The sequence below is a fragment of the Mesoplodon bidens genome (genome assembly GCF_964165515.1).
Source record: "Mesoplodon bidens genome assembly, contig: HAP1_SCAFFOLD_157, whole genome shotgun sequence".
NCBI lineage: Eukaryota > Metazoa > Chordata > Mammalia > Artiodactyla > Ziphiidae > Mesoplodon > Mesoplodon bidens.
The window spans coordinates 506,877-530,413 of NW_027671774.1; the positions used below are offsets into that span (position 1 = coordinate 506,877).

A 23,537-nucleotide genomic window follows, 5' to 3' on the forward strand; every position below is an offset into this window, starting at 1 on the left:
CTCTTGTTTTTTTTTTTTTTTTTTGCATCTTTGTTGAAGTGTAGTTGCTTTACAATGGTGTGTTGGTTTCTGCTTTGTGGCAGGGTGAATCAGTTATGCATGTGCATGTGTTCCCATGTCTCTTCCCTCTTGCGTCTCCCTCCCTCCCACCCTCCCTGTCCCACCCCTCTAGGTGGTCGCGGGGCGCCGAGCTGATCTCCCTGTGCTGTGCAGCTGCTTCCCACTAGCTATCTATTTTATGTTTGCTGGTGTATATGTGTCCATGGCATAGCTCTTCTTATTCTGTGTTGTGAATATACTCTATGTGCTCACATGTCTTATCTTCACTAGAATGTGAGCTACTTGAGGGCAGGGGTCTTGGCATATTTTATACCTGGATGGAACTCTAAGACCGACCAGGGTGCCTGGCACAGGAGAGATACTCAATAATTGTTTATTGAATAAATGAATGGATTATGAGCTCCATGAAGGGAAAAAAAAAAAGCTGAAGGCATTCCAACTGATGCAGAAAGTTGCCCTGATTCCTGATGACTTTCTGGTTCCTGGTTTCTTTCCTTGGAAAGGCCCATTCCAATGCCTGCCCTTGGGTTCCACTAGGACTTTTTGTATCACTCAAGATTCTCTGGTTGCAACCAACAGAAATCTCCTGTGGCTAACTTAAACAGAAAAGGAGTTTACTGAAGGGAAATGCGGAAGGTTAGAGAAACAAAGGGCAAGCAAAGCGGAGGAGTCTGGACAGGCAGGAGCCATCTTTTCTTCCCCGTAGATGTCCCCTTTTTTCTTCAGCCGGTTTGAGTTTCTGTTATTTGCAACCAAAATGGCATTTACTAAGACGCTCTGCACAGCCCCAACTGGTAGCTCTGAGAAGCTACCAGCGACCTTTCTTTCCCCTGACGTTGTACCAAGGGACAGCAAGGTACCTGCATTCCCCCCCCCAGAACTCCCAATCTTCTGATCCCCCAAGAAGCTAAAGCAAACAACTTCCTTCCGCCCTTGCCAATGGGGGCCCATTTGGATTTGTGACTTTGCAGATAAGGTGCCCTTCTCCAGCAACTTGGCAGAGCCAGCAGTGCCTGCAGTTGTGGAAACCGGGGTCATGAAGTGTCTACGGAAGAAAACAGATTCCCCTGGATCCGTGTTGCAAAGTGTGTTCCTGGTAAGTGGAGTGGTTTCCAATTTTTTAGGGTCTTAGGAATGAAAGCAATACACTAACGATGAGAGGAAACCCAAAATCTGCTAATGCATTTATTTTATCATTATTATTATTATTATTATTTTTAATTTATGGCTGCATTGGGTCTTCGTTGCTGCGCCCGGGCTTTCTCTAGTTGTTGTGAGCAGGGGCTACTCTTTGTTGCGTTGCGCGGGCTTCTCATTCCATGGCCTTCTCTTGTTGCGGAGCACAGGCTCTAGGCATGGAGGCTTCAGTAGTTGTGGCTCGCAGGCTCAAGAACGCAGGCTCAGTAGTTGTGGCGCACGGGCTTAGTTGCTCCGCGGCATGTGGGATCTTCCTGGACCAGGGCTCGAGCCTGTGTCCCCTGCATTGGCAGGCGGATTGTTAACCACTGCACCACCAGGGAAGCCCCTCATTTACTCTTAATGCTTCCCCCTGTTGAGGACAAACAGGAGGAAAAAAGAAAGGGCAGGGCTTCCTTGGTGGCGCAGTGGTTGAGAGTCCACCTGCCAGTGCAGGGCACACGGGTTCGTGCTCTGGTCCGGGAGGATCCCACATGCCACCGAGTGGCTGGGCTCGTGAGCCATGGCTGCTGAGCCTGTGCGTCCAGAGCCTGTGCTCCGCAGCAGTAGAGGCCGCAACCGTGAGAGACCCACGTACCGAAAAGAAAAGAAAAAAAAAAAGGGGGCAATAGCAAGGTTCCAAATGAGCTGAGAAATGACCTTCTAAAAGGGCTCTCAATCTGGCCTCTGGTAGATGTCTGTCAGGGTTTCTGCCCAGCCTAGACCTTCCTCAGGAGAGAAGACGTTTAGGGCTTACAGTGGGCTGACTGGTGGCCCCAAAGATCTCAGGCTCTAATCCCTGGGACCTGAGAATGTTACCTTACAAGGTAAAGTTTTGCGGATATAAGGATTTTGAGTTGAGACTATCCTCGCCCTAAGTGCCATCTGTAAGTGTACTTATAAGTGAGAGACAGGATGAGATTATATACAAAGAAGAGGCGGAGGCAGTGACCACAGAGGCAGGACTAGAGTGCTGCACCTACAAGTCAAGGGATGCCAGCAGCTTCTGTGGTTAGAGTCTTTTGAACTCCTTGGCTTTTCAGCTCCTAGGCTGTAAGATTTGAATCCGCAAATGCCCCAAGAAGAAAAGCTGCACCAAATGTCAAGCTTGCGTCTGTGTTTCCCTTCTCTCCAGAACTTGGCCCACATATCTTGGTGTCTCTCTAACATTCAGATGCCAGTGAACAGATGTTTTCTTACTTTATCCAGGTTTTCTAAAATTTCTTTAGACTTCACCTGATCTTATGTTATTACTGAACTACCATCTCAATTACCTCTAGGAAGAAAATTTACAATTTTTAGAGAAAATGGAACCCTGGTACAGTGTTGGTAGGAATGTAAACTGGCACAGCCACTGTGGAAAACAGTATGGAGGGTTCTCAGAAAACTAAAAATAGAACTACCATATGACCTCGAACTCAACTCCTGGGTATAAATCCGAAAAAAACAAAAACACGTGTTTTCAAAAACATGTATTTGAAAAGATACATGCACCCCAATGTTCAGAGCATCATTATTTGCAATTACCCAGATATGGAAGCAACCTAAGTGTCATCAAGAGATGAATGGATAGGGGCTTCCCTGGTGGCGCAGTGGTTGACAGTCCGCCTGCCGATGCAGGGGACACGGGTTCGGGCCCCGGTCCGGGAAGATCCCACATGCCGCGGAGCGGCTCTGCCCGTGAGCCATGGCCACTGAGCCTGCGCGTCCGAAGCCTGTGCTCCGCAACGGGAGAGGCCACAACTGTGAGAGGCCCGCGTACCGCAAAAAAAACACACAAAAACCCCAAAACAAAACTAAAAAACACCCCGTGGGTAGTCAGAGGAGTGGACCGTCACAGCTCATCCTCCTGTGCCGTGTGCCAGGCATGATCTGAGCACTTGTACACATGCTAACTTATTAAAATACTTCTAACAATCCTATCAAGTTGGGACTACCATCACCCCGCGTGCAGACTGAACAAAAGGAAACAGAATATGGTGTCCTCCTTGTGTTCACAAAGCCCATTAACTGGCAGAGGCAGGACTTGAAGGCCACAGTCCGGCTCCCGAGTCCATGCCATGCTTTACAGCCTCCAACTTCTCAAACTCATTCCTAAAGCCACCTGGGAAGGAGGAACCAGGCAACTAAAGACTGGGTTTGAATCAGACTCCACGTCTGACCAGCCACGTGATCCCGAGCAGGGGGCCTCGCCTCTCTGAGTCTCAACCTGGCTCCCTTACAAAATGGGCACATTAATGGGAATGTCAGCCTTCAGCAACGCTGTGACGAGTATCAGTGTAGCATGTGTGAACGGGCTTTGTAAACTCTGGAGTGTTCTGTGAGGTATAAACTACCCTCTATTCTCATTAGAGGGAATTCATTTCATAACCTGCTCCCGGCTCTTGAACTTGGCTGTGCATCCAGTCAGTGCTGGATGATCTGGAACCAACAGCTGGTCTATTTATGGCTGAAAACCAACAGGTCATAGGAAGACAGCAGCACCCGAGCCCCTGGGTGGCCACAAAGATAAGGTCCGTGTCTCGAGGACCGATAACATTGTGGTCACTGAAGGAACAGGCCCCCTCCTGCCCCTTCCACTAGTGACAACTGAAAACCTTGATTTCCCCAACACCCCGATCCAAGATCAACCCGACTCTGCCCAATGTTGGAGAAGTACTGGCGTGTCCTGCAGGCCTGGCTGGCCCCCTCTGACTGTGTGTTGCCTCTTTCCACAGATCAGTGCCCTACAGCAAGGCTACAACCAGGTGCTGTGCCAGACCCTGTCTGAGAGAAACTTAGAAATCACCTCCCTGAAGCACGAGGCCGAGAACTTAAGGAGGGAGGCCGCCATCACGTCAGGTGAGGCCCTTCTGCATTCAGGCCCCAGAGCTTCTGCCCTCCCCCTGCAGACATCACCAGTCAACCAGCACACCTGTGCCCTTGACCTGGGTGCAGCCTCAGGGATCACCCGTGTCGGTGCATTAGAGTTCTCCCTCAGTGCAGGTTTCTTGCCGCCCAGTTCCGAGGGCAGGGCCTGGTAAATATTTGAGAGAATGGTATCTCTTGGCTACAAGGTCTCCTGAGCACTGGCCCCACCAGGGAGAACACAGGTCGCCTTGTGGCTTGGGTGGTTCCACAAAGCAGCCAGAGTGCAAACTAGAGCGTGGACAAACTGGGGTCACTCCTTTAAGGCACCCATGGTCTCACCCATTTCAGCCGAGTGCACTTGGGCCCAAGGGAAACCATTTTCTAATTTTATCAGAGGTGGTTGCCTGATAAAGGGCTTGGGTTGGGAGAGGGGCAGCCAACGCACAGCTGTAGCTGAGCTTTGATTCCCTGGATTCCTTCATTGCTTCCACATGTTTCTTGAGCTCCTACTAGGTGTCAGGCCCCGTTCCAGGCTCCGGGGAGGGAGAGCCAAGCAAGACAGTCAGATTCCTGTACTCACAGATTCGGGAGGGGGTGACAGACAATAAAAGTAAATGGATGAATAAACAAGCCCACTTCAGAGAGCAGTGGTGCTGTGGAGAAAATAAACTGTGTGTCGTGGTGGCCAGCGCTTCAAGGGGGAAGGCCAAGGGGGACCAGCTTAGTGGGTGTGCAACCATAGAACTCAGGTGGGACTTGAACCCGTGGGCTGGGACTCGAACCCAGTCAGAACCAACTATCTTTTAATCGAGATCACGCATGTGGTCTCGGGACTTAATAAAGCTCAGGTTCTTTATGTCTCATGCAGAAAGAATTCAGTGAGAGACAAAGTAAGAAGTGGATTTCTTTAGAGAGAAACACACTCCACAGACAGAGTGTGGGCCATCTCATAAGGCTAGAGGCCCCTAAATATGGGGTGGTTAGTTTTTATGGGGTGGGTAATTTTATTGGCTAATGAGTGGGAGGATTGTGACAACTCTAATATTTTGGGGAAGGGGCGGGGATTTTCAGGATTTGGGCCACAACCCACTTTTTTTTTTTTCCTGTACACAGGCCTCTCGCTGCTGTGGCCTCTCCCGTTGCGGAGCTCTGGCTCCGGACGCACAGGCTCAGTGGCCATGACTCACGGGCCCAGCCGTTCCACGGCATGTGGGATCTTCCCGGACAGGGGCACGAACCCGTGTCCCCTGCATCGGCAGGCGGACTCTCAACCACCGCGCCACTAGGGAAGCCCCACCACCCACTTTTTGACATTTATGGTCAGCCTCGGAACTGTCCTGGTACTGGTGGGTGTGTCATTTCGCTCATGTATTACAATGAGTCTGTAATGAGGCTCCAGTCCCCCTGGAAGTCGAATCTTACGCCCCCTTGGACCTAGCTGATTCTAACCAGTTTATGTTGTATCCTCCACGGCTATGTCCTTCTTTTAGAGAGGACCTGTTTCACGTGGGCAAGGACAAGCCAAGGGCAAGAGAGGCTGCATGGAGTGAACAGGGGATTGTGGGGCTGGGCAGGGTCGGGGGGTCTGGGTTTTTATTCCAAGGGTGTTGGGAATCCAGTGGAGGTTTTTAAGCAGAAACTGACATGCCTAGAGACCTGAAGAGGATGGGACCACTCACAGACGAGGGGAGGGAGAGAAGCAGGTGACAGGGAGGAGGCAGTGAGCCTCGGAGGGGCACATCACTCTGAAAGCAGTCGGCGCGTAACAGGAAACATGCCCACAGCTGTAGAAGCCAGACATAGCATTGAGTCGCACGTGAATCCCCATCTCTCTATGAATCTGTGCTTTTCTTCTGCCTCACTCTGCAACTTAATCACACCCAGCCCCACCCCCTGCTGCCCCCAGGTCTCTGCTTATGCTCCTCCCTCACTTGGGATGTCCTCAGATATTTTCTGAGCACCTCCCCCAGGCTAGGTGCTGTTCTGGGCACCAGGAACGTAAGGATGAACTCGCTGGTCCTCACCTTCCTCCCGTATGTCGGCCAGTGAAACCTCATCCAAGCATCAAGCCTGTCTCAGATCCCACCTTCTCTGATCAGGGAGTCGGACAGTCCTGGGTTGGGATAACGCTTGAGATGGGCTGGACCCACTCAAAGTGTGGCAAGCCCCAGAGGGATTTCCAAGTAACTGAACTGTGTCCTGGAGGCAAAGCTCATTTTTAAACTGAAATTCTGGAGCATTTTGTGCTTTATTTCATAGACATTCTTGATTGATACCTACCACTAAAACTGGGCCTGATGTTCTTTCAAGAAAAGAACCGTAGGAGATAACCCAATACCACTGCATTTATGCACCCTTCTTCCCACTTTTATTCAAAATGATACTACAATGCAAGAGGGAAGAGATATGGGGAGATATGTATATGCATAACTGATGCACTTGGTTATAAAGCAGAAACTAACACACCATTGTAAAGCAATTATACTCCAATAAAGATGTTAAAAAAATGATGCTACAGTAATGGAGTAGTTATCTATTGCTGCATAACAAGTTACCCCAAAATGTAATGGATAAAACCCCAACCAATATTTATTATCTCCCCCAGTTTCTGTAGTTCAGGAATTTGAGCGGGGGGTGACTTAGTTCTCATGAGTTGCAGTCAAGATGTTGGCTGGGGCATCAGTCATGTCATCTAAAGCCTCGGGGGGAGCCGGAGGATCCCCCTTCCGAATGGCTGCTCATGTGGCTATTGGCTGGAGGCCTTAGTCCCTCAGCCCACATGCTTCTCTCTAGGGCTGCTTGAGTGTCCTCACAACACAGCAGTTGGCTTCCCCCAGAGTGAGTGATTCAAGAGGGAGCAAAGAGGAGGCCACAGTGTCTTTTATGACACAGCCTGAGAGGAAACAGTCCGTCATTTCCACAGTATCATATTGGTTACCCATGGCAGCCCTATTCAGGGTGGGAGGGGCTACACAGGGCATGAATTCTAGGCGGCAGGGATCATTGGGGCCATTTTGGAAGCTGGCTGCCGAGAAAAATAATAGGCGCCATGGAACAAACATAATTTAGCCACTTCTTGTTCTTGGGACATACCGTCTCATTTGACCCTTACAATAAATCTGTGTGGGACAGACAGTGGGAGGTGAAATAGCTTGTCCAAGACCATGAAGCTAATAAGTGGTAGAGAGGGGTCCAAACTCAGAGGACTGTGAAACCAACCACCCCATCAATAGCGTCCAGCAGTGCCCTCTGCAACACGCCCGTCTCCTGGCCTCTGGAGAAGAATTCCTAGACCTTCCCTGTGCTGGGACTTTGTTCCCCAGGCCCATGGTGTGGCCTCTCCTCCCAGCTTTGCCTGGCCTGTGCCCACAAGGGGCCCCCAAAGGTTTCTCCTCTCGCTGGTGCTGACTGCCCCTCATTCTCACTGAAGCCTCAAACCCTGTTCTGTGGACTTTGCTCTCATTCCCATTCCTGCTCTGGGACCCTTGGAAAAAGCCTCCCCAGTTCTAGGCGGGCACCGGTGGTGGCCCAGGCTTGGAAGGTCTTGTCCGAACGTTGGCTGACAGCCATGGTGTTGCCAATAATCCTTCCTGCCTCTTTCACCTCCATGAGTCTTTTGGTTTGGCTTGGTTTGGTTCTTTTACAGAGATGGTGTCATCTTTGCAAAGAGACGTGTTAGTAAAGGATGGTCAAGTTCAACAACTAAAACAGGAGGTGAATCAACTGAAAAGTGAGAACAAAGAAAAGGATCACCAGCTCGAAGCCCTCAGCTCCAGAGTGAGTGTCGGGTCATCAGCAAATTGTAGCTGCAAAAAGCAGACACAGTGGAGTCACATGACACACGGTGGTGAGATGAGGCCAGTGCCCAAGGACACAGGGAGGGTAGCTGCTGGGCAGGTGGCCAACTTCTCTGAAGCCTTTCAAAGGACAGTGTGTATGTGGCTCAGAAGAAGCATAATATATTTTCAAATCCAGCAAACATTTTCTAACCCCTATTATAAATGAGTTTGTTTAATCCCAGCAACAAACACACCTATGAGCATATACTGCCATTGCAAAGTTTAATATTAAGCAGAATACGATCTCTCTGTGAGCAAGGATGACCACACGGCTGCATCGTGGTCCCAGCACCACTGGTTCTCATAGTTGTCTTCAAAGCAGAACGTTTGAAGATCCAGATGCAAACACGCAGACTCTCATTTCTTCCTTAGACTTTAGTGTGTAGAATGCCTCTATGGAAGATGAACGTGGTAGGCAAGCAAAGAGCTTTTTACATGTAACTTTGACTATTTGCAAATCTTGCCTTCAATGCTAACTTTAGAATCCTGACTCTAGAGGATAAGATTTCTCAGTATTTGCATGATGTGCCTGTTTCTGTGAGTCAAGGTAAAACCTCGAAGCTTTCATCTCAGGTGGCAACTCAGAGATTCCCAGAGGCTACCCGATAGCTAGGTCTGCATGGGGGTGGGGTGAGAACAGATCTTGAGGTTCCAAGGAAAAGGCACAGTAGGTAATACCTGGTACGTAGTACCATACCCAGTTTGGAGCTGGTGAAAGGCACTGCACGAGCTTTGGGATCAGACAGACCAGGGTCCAATCCCAGAGCTTTCTCTTATTGTAAATTATTTGGCCTCCATTTCCCCATTTGTGAAATGGGGATGACAAAATCGTTTTCTGAGAAGTGGGAGGCTGGTTTTAGTTGTGCTCTTCTGCCTCTGCCCTGGGTTGGCTGCCTGGCCAAGCCCTCTGCATTCGTTTCTCCCAAGCAGAGTGTCTTCCCAGGCATGTGCTATAGCTGTTTAATGTGGGGTGTGTGTGTGTGTGTGTGTGTGTGTGTGTGTGTGTGTGTGTTGGGTACGGGAAGGGGATGCAGAGGTGGTGCTAAGTAGAAGGAATCTACAAAGACAGCACCTGCTTGGCTCTTCTACCTCCTGAAGTGCATTTGGATGATTTATGTCCCCGTTTCCCCTTCCTTGTTGACCTCGGAATGAGGTCCCTTCTCCTCTAGACTGTGCTGGCCAGTAGCACAAGGGCTCGTCACCACCAAGGGTACTGCTCTTGTGAACATTTGAGATGCCTTTTTTTTTTAATGACATACATCATGTGTGTTAATTTTAGAAAAATAAGTAGATGACATTGAGAAGAAAAAATAAAAAGAGAGGAGAGGAAATACTACCTTGAGAAATCAGTGTTAATATTTTCATGTATGTTCTTCCAGTCTTATTTCTATATATTGCCTAGAAATCAATCAATCAATCATTTTATAGTGAATTTATTCTATGCACCTTTTTAAAATTTTTAAATACTTACTATTTTCCCGTGCTAATAAATCAGCGCTCTTATCATTCGTCTTAAAAGCTACATACTTTCTCCTGGATGTACCCAGTGTTATAAAGTGGTCTGCTGTTCTAAACAACACTTGGGTTGTTTCCTCATTTTATTTTTATTCCACAGTTACTGACAATTCTGTGAAGAGCATCCTTGAAACTACAGATTTACTTATTTCTCCAGTCATTGTCCTTAAGGTACATTCCTAAAGTGGGAATTGCTGGGTCAAAAGAAGGCACATCCATCCTTATGCACTTAATGCCTGTTGCCGAGACGCCCTCGGGCAAGACAGCTCAGTTTACCCCTCCACACCAGTCGGGGCAGTTGTGTCTTTGAGACTCAACCTGCACAAAAGCCCTAAGATGGACCCCAGCTCTCTGGCTCGGCCCCCTGCACCCTCACCGGTCACAGCGTGAAAACATCCCAATTCCTTCACCCTAAGTACCCAGACTCTACAAAGCTGGATTTCCCCTGCAGTGAAGTTTGCTGGCTTTTGAAGAGGAATTTAGGCGCTCTATTCCTCAGAACTCATGAGAGGGTGAACTGGGAATGACTGCAGGATTCCGTGCTCCCATCACACAAATGGTCTCGCCTCTCAGAATTCAGAGGTGTGATTGGGTTATACAGCAGGAAACACTCCTGGGCGTGAACACAGGTACTTGGGACCCCCAGCCAAGCCCCCGTGGCCTTGTCAATTTTATGCACAGTGCTCAGTGCTGAAAGAAGAGTTACAGAAGGAAGATGCCCAGAAGGAGAACTGGGAAGCCCGAGAGAAAGAGTTAAAACTCTGCAAAACCGTGCGTTGAACCTCCTGACCCCTAGGTGTCCACTGAAAGCCTAGATTATGGCCTTGAGGGTTTTGGACGGGTTCCATGGCCCATTAGCTAGCACAAGCTCTGGGGCTTTCTGGGTGTTTGTCTGTTAATGTAGTCTCCTAATGCTTTGATTTGCTAGCCTCAAAGAGATGGGTGAAAAGACCATGGAAAACACATTCTCCCCAGATTTTCTGGGCAGTTGGCTCAAGGTCCCTCATCAGGTTTCCCCTGGGGAAAGGGACGGGAGGTGGCCACCATATGCTGCTAGAAATTCACCGTGGTCCCTACCCCTGGACTTGTGATGCCCAGACTTTCATGATCCACTGTCACAAGTTTTATCACGGCCCTGAGCACTGTTATTAACACAACTCTTCTTGAAGTATTTTTGCTTAAATACATTCAATTTTACAACAATTCAAAAAAAAAAATAAAAAGCAAATGTATCACTGGCCTTCTATGGAAGGTGAACATAAAAATCAATACAGTAAAAAGATGACCACTCAATGTAAATATTCACCCCCTGTACAGGCCCGAACCCTCGTGCACATCACCAGGCATACGTTTTCCATCCGTTGGGAAGGACGGTGCCTGGGACGGGGGCAGGAGACGTGTGTTCTTCTCTCTGTCAGGAGCACACTTCTCTGCCTCAAATGAGATAAAAATGTCATTGTTCTTTTCTTCCAAACTGTTCCCATTGTGTCTTCCAAACAGCCCTTATTTAGATTGAACTCAAAAATGTGCCCCAAGGAAAGAGACTCTAATGAGTGGATAGGTATCTTGTACTGTTTAATCCAGGATCCATGCTGATCTTCAAAAGAAACTCAAATTTTCCCTCACCCAGCCCTTTCATTGCATCCGTTGAAATAAAGTCTACTTTGCCTCAAAGATGTGGAATTGTCCCCCAAGGGAAGGAATGAAGCGAATCCCAGACTAGGTTTCTGCCTTAATGAACCGGATGAAATGAGTTCTGAAGTTGACTTCCCTGTTGTTGGAACTCTTTCAGCAAATCCATGACATGGAAAAAGAAATGAGGAAGCTCAGGGTGGAGCTGAAAAGGAGCACTACCGAGCAGAGCCTGATCTCTATGACGCTGTGGGAAAAGAGCAAGGTATGGCAGGGACAGGTCGGCCTGGGAACCACTCTGGGGCAAGCACTCCACCTGCATCATCTCTGTTCATCCTCACAATGACCCCATGCGGTCTATACTGGTATTCACCCCACTTTACAGTCGGGAAAACTGAGGCTCACAGAGGTGAAGGAAGTTATCCAAGTTCACTTGCATAAAGTAGTTGTGGCAGAGCTTGAATCCAGGTCTGCCTGACTCCAAAGCTCCTGTGTGTAACCACAACCCTAGACTGCCTTCAGATATTAATTGTGAAATTATCTAAGAAAGAATTGATCCATTAAATCAAGTTTGCCAATGATGTTGTTCCAACTTAAATTCTCATATTGATTTTTTTTTGTCTTTTTGTTCCATCATTGAGAATGTTTTTAAAAATCTCAACATGTTTGTCATTTGTGTGTTTCTTCTTTTAATATGAACGATTTTTGCTTTATATATTTTGAGGCTGTGTTACTAGGTGCATATAAATTTAGAATCCTAATACTTCCTGTAGAGCAAAACTTTAGATCATCATGAAATGTCCCTTTTCATCTCTAGTAGTGTTCCTCCCTTAACGTCTCCTTTGTCATTTAGCTTCATCACTGGCTTTCTGTTGGTTAGAGTTTTCATACCATATCTTTTTCATATGTTCTCTGTCAATTTTTGTCTTAAGGTTTAGACATATGCCTTCAAATAGCGTATCATTTTTACAAAATCCAGTTTGACAATCTTTGACTTTTAGTCCATTTATATTATGTAATTACTCGTGTACTGGGGTTTAAATCTACCTTCTTGCTCAATACCAGTTGTACCATCTGTGCTATATTCCTTTTTCTCTCCTTTCTTGCCTCCTTCTGAGTGGATGGTTTTCTCTTATTCCACTTTCGCCCTCTATTAGCTTGGAAATATTTCACTTTTTTACTATTCTTTTAGTAATAGTAAGACAATAGCATTCATCCTTGACTCACCAAAATCACACATTAATTAAGTTTTTCACTCTTCTACTATTCTCTTAGTAGTCATCCTGAAGACTATAATATGCATTCTTTTTTTTTTTTTTTTTTTTTGCGGTACGTGGGCCTCTCACTGTTGTGGCCTCTCCCGTTGTGGAGCACAGGCTCCGGACGCACAGGCTCAGTGGCCATAGCCCACGGGCCCAGCCGTTCCGCGGCATGTGGGATCCTCCCGGACCGGAACACGAACCCATGTCCCCTGCATCGGCAGGCGGACTCTCAACTACTGCGCCACCAGGGAAGCCCTATCCTGTGGTTTTTAAGTATCCCTGCACACTCTGCCTGTCTCTAGAGTATTAAGTCCAGTTGCGCTGTTTTTACCTCTTTGTTTCTTGAGATTATTATTTACTTGCATTAAAATGTACCAATTTCAAAGGTACAGTTTGATTAATTTTGGTAATTGTATACCAGGTGTAACCACCACCACGACCCAGATATAGAAAAGTTACTTACCCTTTAAAAGTTTTCCATCCCAATTTGCCCCAATTCAGTTTTGAGACACTTTATTGAGTTTTACTGCTTTCTCTAACATCGACTCTTCGGGTGATTTAGGAAAGTCACTTTACCTCTCTGGATGTGTTTTTGCTTTTATAACATGAAAAATGCCAGAACAGATGTGTTACCAAGGGCCCTTGCAATACTTTCAGAAAATGAGGGGGTAGGGTAAGGGCGGGGATCTCAGCCTTGCGTCCTCATTCTTCACACAGCACACGCATGTGGCAGATCCTAGTGGGAAAAGCCTGTGGTCGCACCAGAGAGAATTAGGTTTCCATCTCCTCTCTTGCTAGTGTGTATGTAACCTTTTGTAAGCATCAGCTTTCTCATCTCCAATATCAGGCTTATTAACAAGGTCTATTTGTTTACTGTTGTGAGGATGAATTGAGATGCACCGGCAGCCTTAAATGTTAGTTGGTATTTGTATTATGGCATAATAGAAAGGCACTGCATTCAACCATCTCAGTTACTACACGTTTATGCAGGCTGATTCTCACAGCCAAAACAGACGCACAAAGTACACCCACCCATTTACATACCTGGGGAAGCCCGAAGCCTCCCTTGCCTGCCTTCCTTACGGGGCTCAGAGAAAAGCTGCGCATGCGTGCGCGTGCTTCCAAAGCGCCTCGCTAGGGGGCGGAATGGGAAACAGGAAGTTCTAACGCCTGTCGTACAAGCGCGACGTAAAGCGGGTCTGCTTTATGGCACCCTGCTTCCGCCGTAAAGCGCCGTTGGCAATCCCGCGTGAGTGGGTTGACGAGACGACTGCCAGGTGAAAAACGCGGTTCTTGGAGGTTGGCTGACTTGACGTCTTCCCCATGGGCAAACGCGGGAGCCGGAGCCGGAGCCGGAGCCGGAGCCGGAGCCAGAGCCAGCTGCTCAACTCCCTAACTAAAAAGCAGAAGCATCATCTAAGGGATTTCGGCGAGGAGCATCCCTTCTATGACAGGTATGGAGAGGCAAGGCTGGGACCGGCGCTGCCGGCGTCCTTTCCCGGTGGGAGCCCGCGTGTCCCCGCGTTTGGTCCGCCGGTGCCCCGGGGGTAGTGACAGGGCAGCTCCCGCCGCGTGCCACGCTGCCCCGGCGCCGGCCTAGCTCGCCCGGGGATCCTGGCGGCTTCCCGCCTGAGGTGGGGTTCTTCGCCGGTCTTCCTACCCTTTGTTGAGCCTGTAGTTTTATGCTAGACGGCACGCCTCCTGTGTGGCGACTGGGCAGAGGTTTTATAAGCTTGTGTTCGTTTTCTATGTTTTTAAAGAATTGCTTGGGGGCTTCCCTGGTGGCGCAGTGGTTAAGAATCCGCCTGCCAAGGGAGGGGACAGGGGTTCGAGCCCTGGTCCGGGAAGATCCCACATGCCGCGGTGCAAGTAAGCCCGTGCGTCACAACTATTGAGCCTGCACTCTAGAGCCCGCGAGCCACAACTACTGAGCCAGGGTGGTGCAACTACTGATGCCCGCGAGCCTAGAGCCCCTGCTCCGCAACAAGAGAAGCCACCTCTCGCCGCAACTAGAGAAAGCCCGGGCGCAGCAACGAAGACCCATAGCAGGCCAAAATAAATAAATTAAAGAAGTTAAAAAAAATAAAAAAAGAATTGCTTGGGACCCTCGACATCACCTATCTATTCAATGACCATGAGGAAACTAATGTTTGGGTAGTTGTGGGTTCCTCTCTAAGTGTCCAGACTCTCAGTTATGATCTTAGTGCTCATCCCACCCCTTTGGGCTGCTTTATCAACAGTTAGAGGGATAGTCTACTTAAGAAATTTGCTAGAAAAGGTGAACCCCGAGGGCTTTTATTTGCCAAAATTTCCCATCTTTTGGATGAGAGCCTGTTACTGTGTGACTGTAGTATTTGTCATGTGGTCTTGTTAGACTTTTTCATTCGTCTCTTATTATCTATTTGGCATATCCTTCCAAAACCTGTCCAAATGCATATGGAGTTTTTACTTGACAATAGATATAATGTATTTATAACGGTATAGTCTGCCATGTTCATTTAAAGTTGTATCATTAGACTTTTCCTAATTGCTACCTACTAGTAGTTAAAGTTTAACATTGCCTGTTTCTTCTCAGGGTTTCCAGAAAGGAAACAAAACCACAGACTTGTCAACTGGTAATGCTTTATACCTTCTTTATGATAGTAGATTCTGGACTGTTACTTTTAAGATTATATATGGTACTAAAGTTTGGCTACATTTCCACTCTCTTTGATTTTAGATGTAAGCTATATTTTAGTAATATTGCTTAGTTTTAAGTGCAGATGTCTGTTAAAATGCCATTGTGATAACTAATATAGTATAGAGTATGGAACTGTCCTGAGAGATTAGCCTGTTAGAACCTGTTAAGGAGGCTTACCAGAGGGCTCTTGGTGAATCCTAAGAGGGAATGTCATGTTTGCTTAACATAAAATAGAGTGCAAAATCATCAAAGGTCTTATTTCATTACCACAGACTCAGAAATAAAGTACTTTTTTGTTGTAAGTTTTCCTGTTGCTCCTTTAAAGGTGCCAAATGTCTGACACATAGGTTAGATCGCCTTATAACCTAAAGCTCCATGTGTTTAGTTTGCTGTCTTCCCATGTGGAACATGAGCAGTTCAAAGAAGAGGAAGCGCTTCTAGAATCATAGCTAGATTAGCTGTTTGAAACAAATTTGGTGCTCGGTCTGGTTGAATAGATAGGATTGCATATTTGCAGAAAAGCTAGTTTTTATTTAGAAAAGTCTGAACTTGGTTCCACTGTGGGCCTGATGATAGTCGTGGGGTAGCAACAAGACCAGTATAATTTTTGTTTTTAAAATCCCCATTTTCCTTTTAGTCAGAGAGTTTATAGATACTTCAAGTTCTGAAAGTGAAGCATAGAGTGAACCAGAACAAGTTTCTGGTTACAACAGACTACTTGCCACATTAAAGGATGTCTCCAAGGAAGATGAGGAGGAGGAAGAGGAGGAAGACAGTGTTCTAGATGAGACAGAAATGAATCTTGAAGATGGCGATAGTGACGTCATTGTGGAGGAAGAGCTGGCAGTGGAGTCCACTGACATGCAGAAGAGTGAGTGTCTCTGATGTGGGTTTATCATCTTTGCAGGGACCACAGACAGATTGCCCCAGGGGCAGGGTGCCTTGTACCACAGAGCTGGGTGAAAGCACATGGATTCAAAGCAGAGATTCTTAGCATTGTTGGGCTCTGTGATATCTTCAAGAATCTGATGAAAACACAGGACCCTGTGGCCATAAAAATGCAGAAATGACATTTTTGCTTACGATTTCCAGGATTTCATCAATCCTACTTCAAATTCCCCTGATTGGGAGGAAAGGGAACATAATTCTGTTTTTGTAATGGTCTCAATTTATGAAAGAGATTATTGTTCCTGCCTTAGAGGAACCAAGTTTAATGGAAGCTAGACATAAAATATACAAAACTTTTCAAGCATCAAATCTGAATGGAACCGATAAATATAAGGTGTTAAAGAGATGCAAAGTGGTCACATGCTGCCAGGGTAAACGAGGGGAGGCTTCAGAGAAGAGCTGGGACTGAAAGCTGAAAGGGACTCTGTCTCACTCAGACATCTAGGTGACTATTTTTTTTTTTTTTTTAAAGTTTATTTATTTATTTTTTTAATTAGTTTCTGCTTTATAACAAAGTGAATCAGTCATACATATACATCTGTTCCCACATCCCTTCCCTCATGCATCTCCCTCCCTCCCACCCTCCCCATCCCACCCCTCCAGGCGGTCACAAAGCACCGAGCTGATCTCCCTGTGCTCTGCGGCTGCTTCCCACTATCTATCTACCTTACGTTTGGTAGTGTATACACGTCCATGCCTCTCTTTCGCCTTGTCACAGTCCACCCTTCCCCCTCCCCATATCCTCAAGTCCATTCTCAAGTAGGTCTGCGTCTTCATTCCCGTTTTGCCCCTAGGTTCTTCATGACATTTTTTTTTTAAATTCCGTATATATGTGTTAGCATACGGTATTTGTCTTTCTCTTTCTGACTAACTTCACTCTGTATGACAGACTCTAGGTCTATCCACCTCATTACAAATAGCTCAGTTTCGTTTCTTTTTATGGCTGAGTAATATTCCATTGTATATATGTGCCACATCTTCTTTATCCATTCATCCGATGATGGACACTTAGGTTGTTTCCAGCTCCGGGCTATTGTGAATAGAGCTGCAATGAACATTTTGGTACATGTCTCTTTTTGAATTATGGTTTTCTCAGGGTATATGCCCAGTAGTGGGATTGCTGGGTCATATGGTAGTTCTATTTGTAGTTTTTTAAGGAACCTCCATACCGTTCTCCATAGTGGCTGTACCAATTCACATTCCCACCAGCAGTGCAAGAGTGTTCCCTTTTCTCCACACCCTCTCCAGCATTTATTGTTTCTAGATTTCTTGATGATGGCCATTCTGACTGGTGTGAGATGATATCTCATTGTAGTTTTGATTTGCATTTCTCTAATGATTAATGATGTTGAGCATTCTTTCATGTGTTTGTTGGCAGTCTGTATATCTTCTTTGGAGAAATGCCTATTTAAGTCTTCTGCCCATTTTTGGATTGGGTTGTCTGTTTTTTTGCTATTGAGCTGCATGAGCTGTTTATAAATTTTGGAGATTAATCCTTTGTCAGTTGCTTCATTTGCAAATATTTTCTCCCATTCTGAGGGTTGTCTTTTGGTCTTCTTTATGGTTTCCTTTGCTGTGCAAAAGCTTTGAAGTTTCATTAGGTCCCATTTGTTTATCTTTGTTTTTATTTCCATTTCTCTAGGAGGTGGGTCCAAAAGGATCTTGCTGTGATTTATGTCATAGAGTGTTCTACCTATGTTTTCCTCTAAGAGTTTGATAGTTTCTGGCCTTACATTTAAGTCTTTAATCCATTTTGAGCTTATTTTTGTGTATTGTATTAGGGAATGATCTAGTCTCATACTTCTACATGTCCCTGTCCAGTTTTCCCAGCACCACTTATTGAAGAGGCTGTCCTTTCTCCACTGTACATTCCTGCCTCCTTTATCAAAGATAAGTTGGCCATATGTGCGTGGGTTTATCTCTGGGCTTTCTATCCTGATCCACTGATCTATCTTTCTGTTTTTATGCCAGTACCAGACTGTCTTAATTACTGTAGCTTTGTAGTATAGTCTGAAGTCAGGGAGCCTGATTCCTCCAGCTCCGTTTTTCGTTCTCAAGATTGCTTTAGCTATTCGGGGCCTTTTGTTTTTCCAAACAAATTTTGAAATTTTTTGTTCTAGTTCTGTGAAAAATGCCATTGGTAGTTTGATAGGGATTGCATTGAATCTGTAGATTGCTTTCGGTAGTAGAGTCATTTTCACAATATTGATTCTTCCAATCCAGGAGCATGGTATATCTCTCCATCTATTTGTATCATCTTTAATTTCTTTCATCAGTGTCTTATAGTTTTCTGCATACAGGTCTTTTGTCTCCTTAGGTAGGTTTATTCCTAGATATTTTATTCTTTTTGTTGCAATGGTAAATGGGAGTGTTTTCTTGATTTCATTTTCAGATTTTTCATCATTAGTGTACAGGAATGCCAGAGATTTCTGTACATTAATTTTATATCCTGCTACTTTACCAAATTCATTGATTAGCTCTAGTAGTTTTTCGGTAGCATCTTTAGGATTCTCTATGTATAGTATCATGTCATCTGCAAACAGTGACAGCTTTACTTCTTCTTTTCCAATTTGGATTCCTTTTATTTCCTTTTCTTCTCTGATTGCTGTGGCTAAAACTTCCAAAACTATGTTGAATAAGAGTGGTGAGAGTGGGCAGCCTTGTCTTGTTCCTGATCTTAGTGGAAATGGTTTCAGTTTTTCACCATTGAGGACAATGTTGGCTGTGGGTTTGTCATATATGGCCTTTATTATGTTGAGGAAAGATCCCTCTATACCTACTTTCTGCAGGGTTTTTATCATAAATGGGTGTTGAATTTTGTCGAAAGCTTTCTCTGCATCTATTGAGATGATCATATGGTTTTTCTCCTTCAACTTGTTAATATGGTGTATTACATTGATTGATTTGCGTATATTGAAGAATCCTTGCATTCCTGGGATAAACCCCACTTGATCATGGTGTATGATCCTTTTAATGTGCTCTTGGATTCTGTTTGCTAGTATTTTGTTGAGGATTTTTGCATCTATGTTCATCAGTGATATTGGCCTGTAGTTTTCTTTCTTTGTGACATCCTTGCCTGGTTTTGGTATCAAGGTGATGTCGGCCTCGTAGAATGAGTTTGGGAGTGTTCCTCCCTCTGCTATATTTTGGAAGAGTTTGAGAAGGATAGGTGTTAGCTCTTCTCTAAATGTTTGATAGAATTCACCTGTGAAGCCATCTGGTCCTGGGCTTTTGTTTGATGGAAGATTTTTAATCACAGTTTCAATTTCAGTGCTTGTGATTGGTCTATTCATATTTTCTATTTCTTCCTGAGTCAGTCTTGGCAGGTTGTGCATTTCTAAGAATGTGTCCATTTCTTCCAGGTTGTCCATTTTATTGGAATAGAGTTGCTTATAGTAATCTCTCATAATCTTTTGTATTTCTGCAGTGTCGGTTGTTACTTCTCCTTTTTCATTTCTAATTCTGTTGATTTGAGTCTTCTCCCTTTTTTTCTTGATGAGTCTGGCTAATGGTTTGTCAATTTTGTTTATCTTCTCAAAGAACCAGCTTTTAGTTTGGTTGATCTTTGCTATCGTTTCCTTCATTTCTTTTTCCTTTATTTCTGATCTGATCTTTATGATTTCTTTCCTTCTGCTAGCTTTGGGGTATTTTTGTTCTTCTTTCTCTAATTGCTTTAGGTGCAGGGTCAGGTTGTTTACTCGAAATGCTTCCTGTTTCTTAAGGTGGGATTGTATTGCTATAAACTTCCCCCTTAGAACTGCTTTTGCTGCGTCCCATAGGTTTTGGGTCGTCGTGTCTCCATTGTCATTTGTTTCTAGGTATTTTTTAATTTCCTCTTTGATTTCTTCAGTGATCACTTCGTTATTGAGTAGTGTATTGTTTAGCCTCCATGTGTTTGTATTTTTTACACATCTTTTCCTGTAATTGATGTCTAGTCTCATAGCATTGTGGTCGGAGAAGATACTTGATACAATTTCAATTTTCTTAAAATTACCGAGGCTTGATTTGTGACCCAAGATATGATCTATCCTGGAGAATGTTCCATGAGCACTTGAGAAAAATGTGTATTCTGTTGTTTTTGGATGGAATGTCCTATAAATATCAACTAAGTCCATCTCGTTTAATGTATCATTTAAAGCTTGTGTTTCCTTATTTATTTTCATTTTGGATGATCTGTCCATTGGTGAAAGTGGGGTGTTAAAGTCCCCTACTATGATTGTGTTACTGTCGATTTCCCCTTTTATGGCTGTTAGTATTTGCCTTATGTATTGAGGTGCTCCTATGTTGGGTGCATAAATATTTACAATTGTTATATCTTCTTCTTGGATCGATCCCTTTATCGTTATGTAGTGTCCTTCCTTGTCTCTTCTAATAGTCTTTATTTTAAAGTCTATTTTGTCTGATATAAGAATTGCTACTCCAGCTTTCTTTTGATTTCCATTTGCATGGAATATCTTTTTCCATCCCTTTACTTTCAATCTGTATGTGTCTCTAGGTCTGAAGTGGGTCTCTTGTAGACAGCATATATATGGGTCTTGTTTTTGTATCCATTCAGCCACTCTGTGTCTTTTGGTGGGAGCATTTAGTCCATTTACATTTAAGGTAATTATTGATATGTATGTTCCTATTCCCATTTCCTTAATTGCTTTGGGTTCGTTATTGTAGGTATATTCCTTCTGTTGTGTTTCTTGCCTAGAGAAGTTCCTTTAGCATTTGTTGTAAAGCTGGTTTGGTGGTGCTGAACTCTCTCAGCTTTTGCTTGTCTGTAAAGGTTTTAATTTCTCCATCAAATCTGAATGAGATCCTTGCTGGGTAGAGTAATCTAGGTTGCAGGTTTCTCTCCTTCATCACTTTAATTATGTCCTGCCACTCCCTTCTGGCTTGTAGGGTTTCTGCTGAGAGATCAGCTGTTAACCTTATGGGGATTCCCTTGTGTGTTATTTGTTGTTTTTGCCTTGCTGCTTTTAATATGATTTCTTTGTGTTTAATTTTTGACAGTTTGATTAATATGTGTCTTGGTGTATTTCTCCTTGGATTTATTCTGTATGGGACTCTCTGTGCCTCCTGGACTTGATTAACTATTTCCTTTCCCATATTGGGGAAGTTTTCAACTATAATCTCTTCAAATATTTTCTCAGTCCCTTTCTTTTTCTCTTCTTCTTCTGGAACCCCTATAATTCGAATGTTGGTGCGTTTAATGTTGTCCCAGAGATCTCTGAGACTCTCCTCTGTTCTTTTCATTCTTTTTTCTTTATTTTGCTCTGCATCAGTTATTTCCACTATTTTATCTTCCACCTCACTTATCCGTTCTTCTGCCTCAGTTATTCTGCTATTGATCCCATCTAGAGTATTTTTCATTTCATGTATTGTGTTTTTAATCGATGCTTGATTCATCTTTAGTTCTTCTAGGTCCTTGTTAACTGTTTCTTGCATGTTGTCTATTCTATTTCCAAGATTATGGATCATGGAAATAGAATCTTGGATCAGCTTTACTATCATTATTCTGAATTCTTTTTCAGGTAGACTGCCTATTACCTCTTCATTTGTTAGGTCTGGTAGGTGTTTATCTTGCTCCTTCACCTGCTGTGTGTTTTTCTGCCTTCTCATTTTGCTTATGTTACTGTGTTTGGGGTCTCCTTTTTGCCGGCTGCAGATTCGTAGTTCCCGTTGTTTTTGGTGTCTGACCCCAGTGGCTAAGGTTGTTTCAGTAGGTTGTGTAGGCTTCCTGGTGGGGGGGACTAATTCCTGTGCTCTGGTGGTTGAGGCTCGATCTTGTCTTTCTGGTGGACAGGTCCACGTCTGGTGGTGTGTTTTGGGGTGCCTATGGCCTTATTATGTTTTTAGGTAGCCTCTCTGCTAATGGGTGGGGTTGTGTTCCTGCCTTGCTAGTTGCTTGGCATAGGGTGACCCGCACTGTAGCTTGCTGGTCGTTGACTGAAGCTGGGTGCTGGTGTTGGGATGGAGATCTCTGGGAGATTTTCGCTGCTTGATATTATGTGGAGCTGGGAGGTCTCTTGTGGACCCGTGTCCTGAAGTTGGCTCTCCCACTTCAGAGGCACAGCACTGGCTCCTGGCTGCAGCACCAAGAGCCTTTCATCCACCCGGCTCAGAGTAACAGGGAGAAAAAGTAGAAAGAAAGAATTAGTAGAAGAAAGAAAGAGAGAGGGAAAGAAAGGAAGGAAGGAAGGAAGGAAGAAAGAAAGGAGGGAGGGAGGGAGGGAGGAAGGATGGAAAGAAAGAAGGAAAGAAAGGAGGGAGGGAGGGAGGAAGGAAAGGAAGAAAGACAGGAGGGAGGGAGGAAGGAAAGAAAAAGAAAGTGGAAAGAAGAAGGGTGGGAGGGAGGAAAGAAAAAGAAAGAAGGAAAGGAGGAGCGGAGGGAGGAAGGGAGGAAGGGAGAGTAGGAAAAAAAGAAAGAGCAGGTAAAGTAAAATAGAATAAAGTATGAAATATAGTAGCGTTATTAAAATTAGAAAGTAATTATTGAAAAAAAAAAAAAAACCGGACCGATAGAACCCTGAGACATATGGTGGAAGCAAAGCTATACAGAGAGAATCTTACACAGAAGATTACACATACACATTCACAAAAAGAGAGCAGGGGGAAAAATCAAAAATCTTGCTCTCCAAGTCCACCTCCTCAATTTGGGATAATTCGTTGTAAAAAGAGGAAAAGGGCGAGAAGTCTGAAATCTTGCTCTCTAAGTCCACCTCCTTAATTTGGAATAATTCGTTGTAAAAAGAGGAAAAGGGGGGAAAGTCTTAAATCTTGTCCTCAAAGTCCACTTCCTCAATTTGGGATGATTCGCTGTCCATTCATGCACTCCACAGACGCAGGGCACATCAAATGGACCGTGGAGCTTTAATCCGCTGCCTCCGAGGCTGCACAGAGAGATTTCCCTGCCTCTGCTCTCACAGCTCCCGGGTCTCAGCCTTGGACCTGGCCCCGCCTCTGCGCGTAGGTCGCCGGAGGGCGTCCGTTCTTCGCTCAGACAGGACGGGTTTAAAGGAGCCGCTGATTCGGGGGCTCTGGCTCACTCAGGCAGAGGGGAGGGAGGGGCGCGCAGTGTGGGGCGGGCCTGCGGCGGCAGAGGCCGGCGTGACGTTGCAGCAGCCCGTGGCGCTCCGTGCGCTTTCCCGGGAAAGCCGTCCCCGGGTCTCGGGGACCCCGGCAGTGGCGGGGTGCACAGGCCCCCCGGAAGGCGGGGCGGACAGTGACCCGCGCTCGCACACAGGCCCCGCGGCGGCGGCAGCAGCGGCGGCGGCGGGCCGCGGCGGGCGGCGGCGGGCCGCGGCGGCGGGCGGCGGCGGCCCACGCCCGTCTCCGAGGTCTGTGCCTTACCCGCGGCTCGTGCCTGTCTCCGGCGCTTCCCCAAGCAGCCCTCTTAATGCCCTCTCCTCGCGCACCAGGAAACAAAAGGGAAAAAAGTCTCTTGCCTCTTCAGCAGCTCCAGACCCTTTCCCCGGACTCCCTCCGGGCTAGCCGTGGTGCACTAACCCCTTCAGGCTCTCTTCCTGCCGCCAGCCCCAGTCCTCTCCCTGCGCTCCGACTGAAAGCCGATACCCGAGCCTCAGCTCC

The 23,537-nt window shown here is 45.7% G+C and overlaps 1 long non-coding RNA gene and 1 pseudogene across 2 annotated transcripts in view; one reads left to right on the plus strand and one right to left on the minus strand.

Moving 5' to 3' along the window:
• LOC308611089 (centrosomal protein of 78 kDa-like) overlaps positions 1-23,537 on the minus strand; it is a 727,725-nt pseudogene that overhangs the window by 506,676 nt on the left and 197,512 nt on the right. The window lies entirely within an intron of this gene.
• LOC308611068 lies at positions 13,577-15,920 on the plus strand. The gene is made up of 3 exons (XR_014014768.1): positions 13,577-13,788; positions 14,910-14,949; positions 15,652-15,920. It is a non-coding gene; the product is annotated as an uncharacterized lncRNA (long non-coding RNA).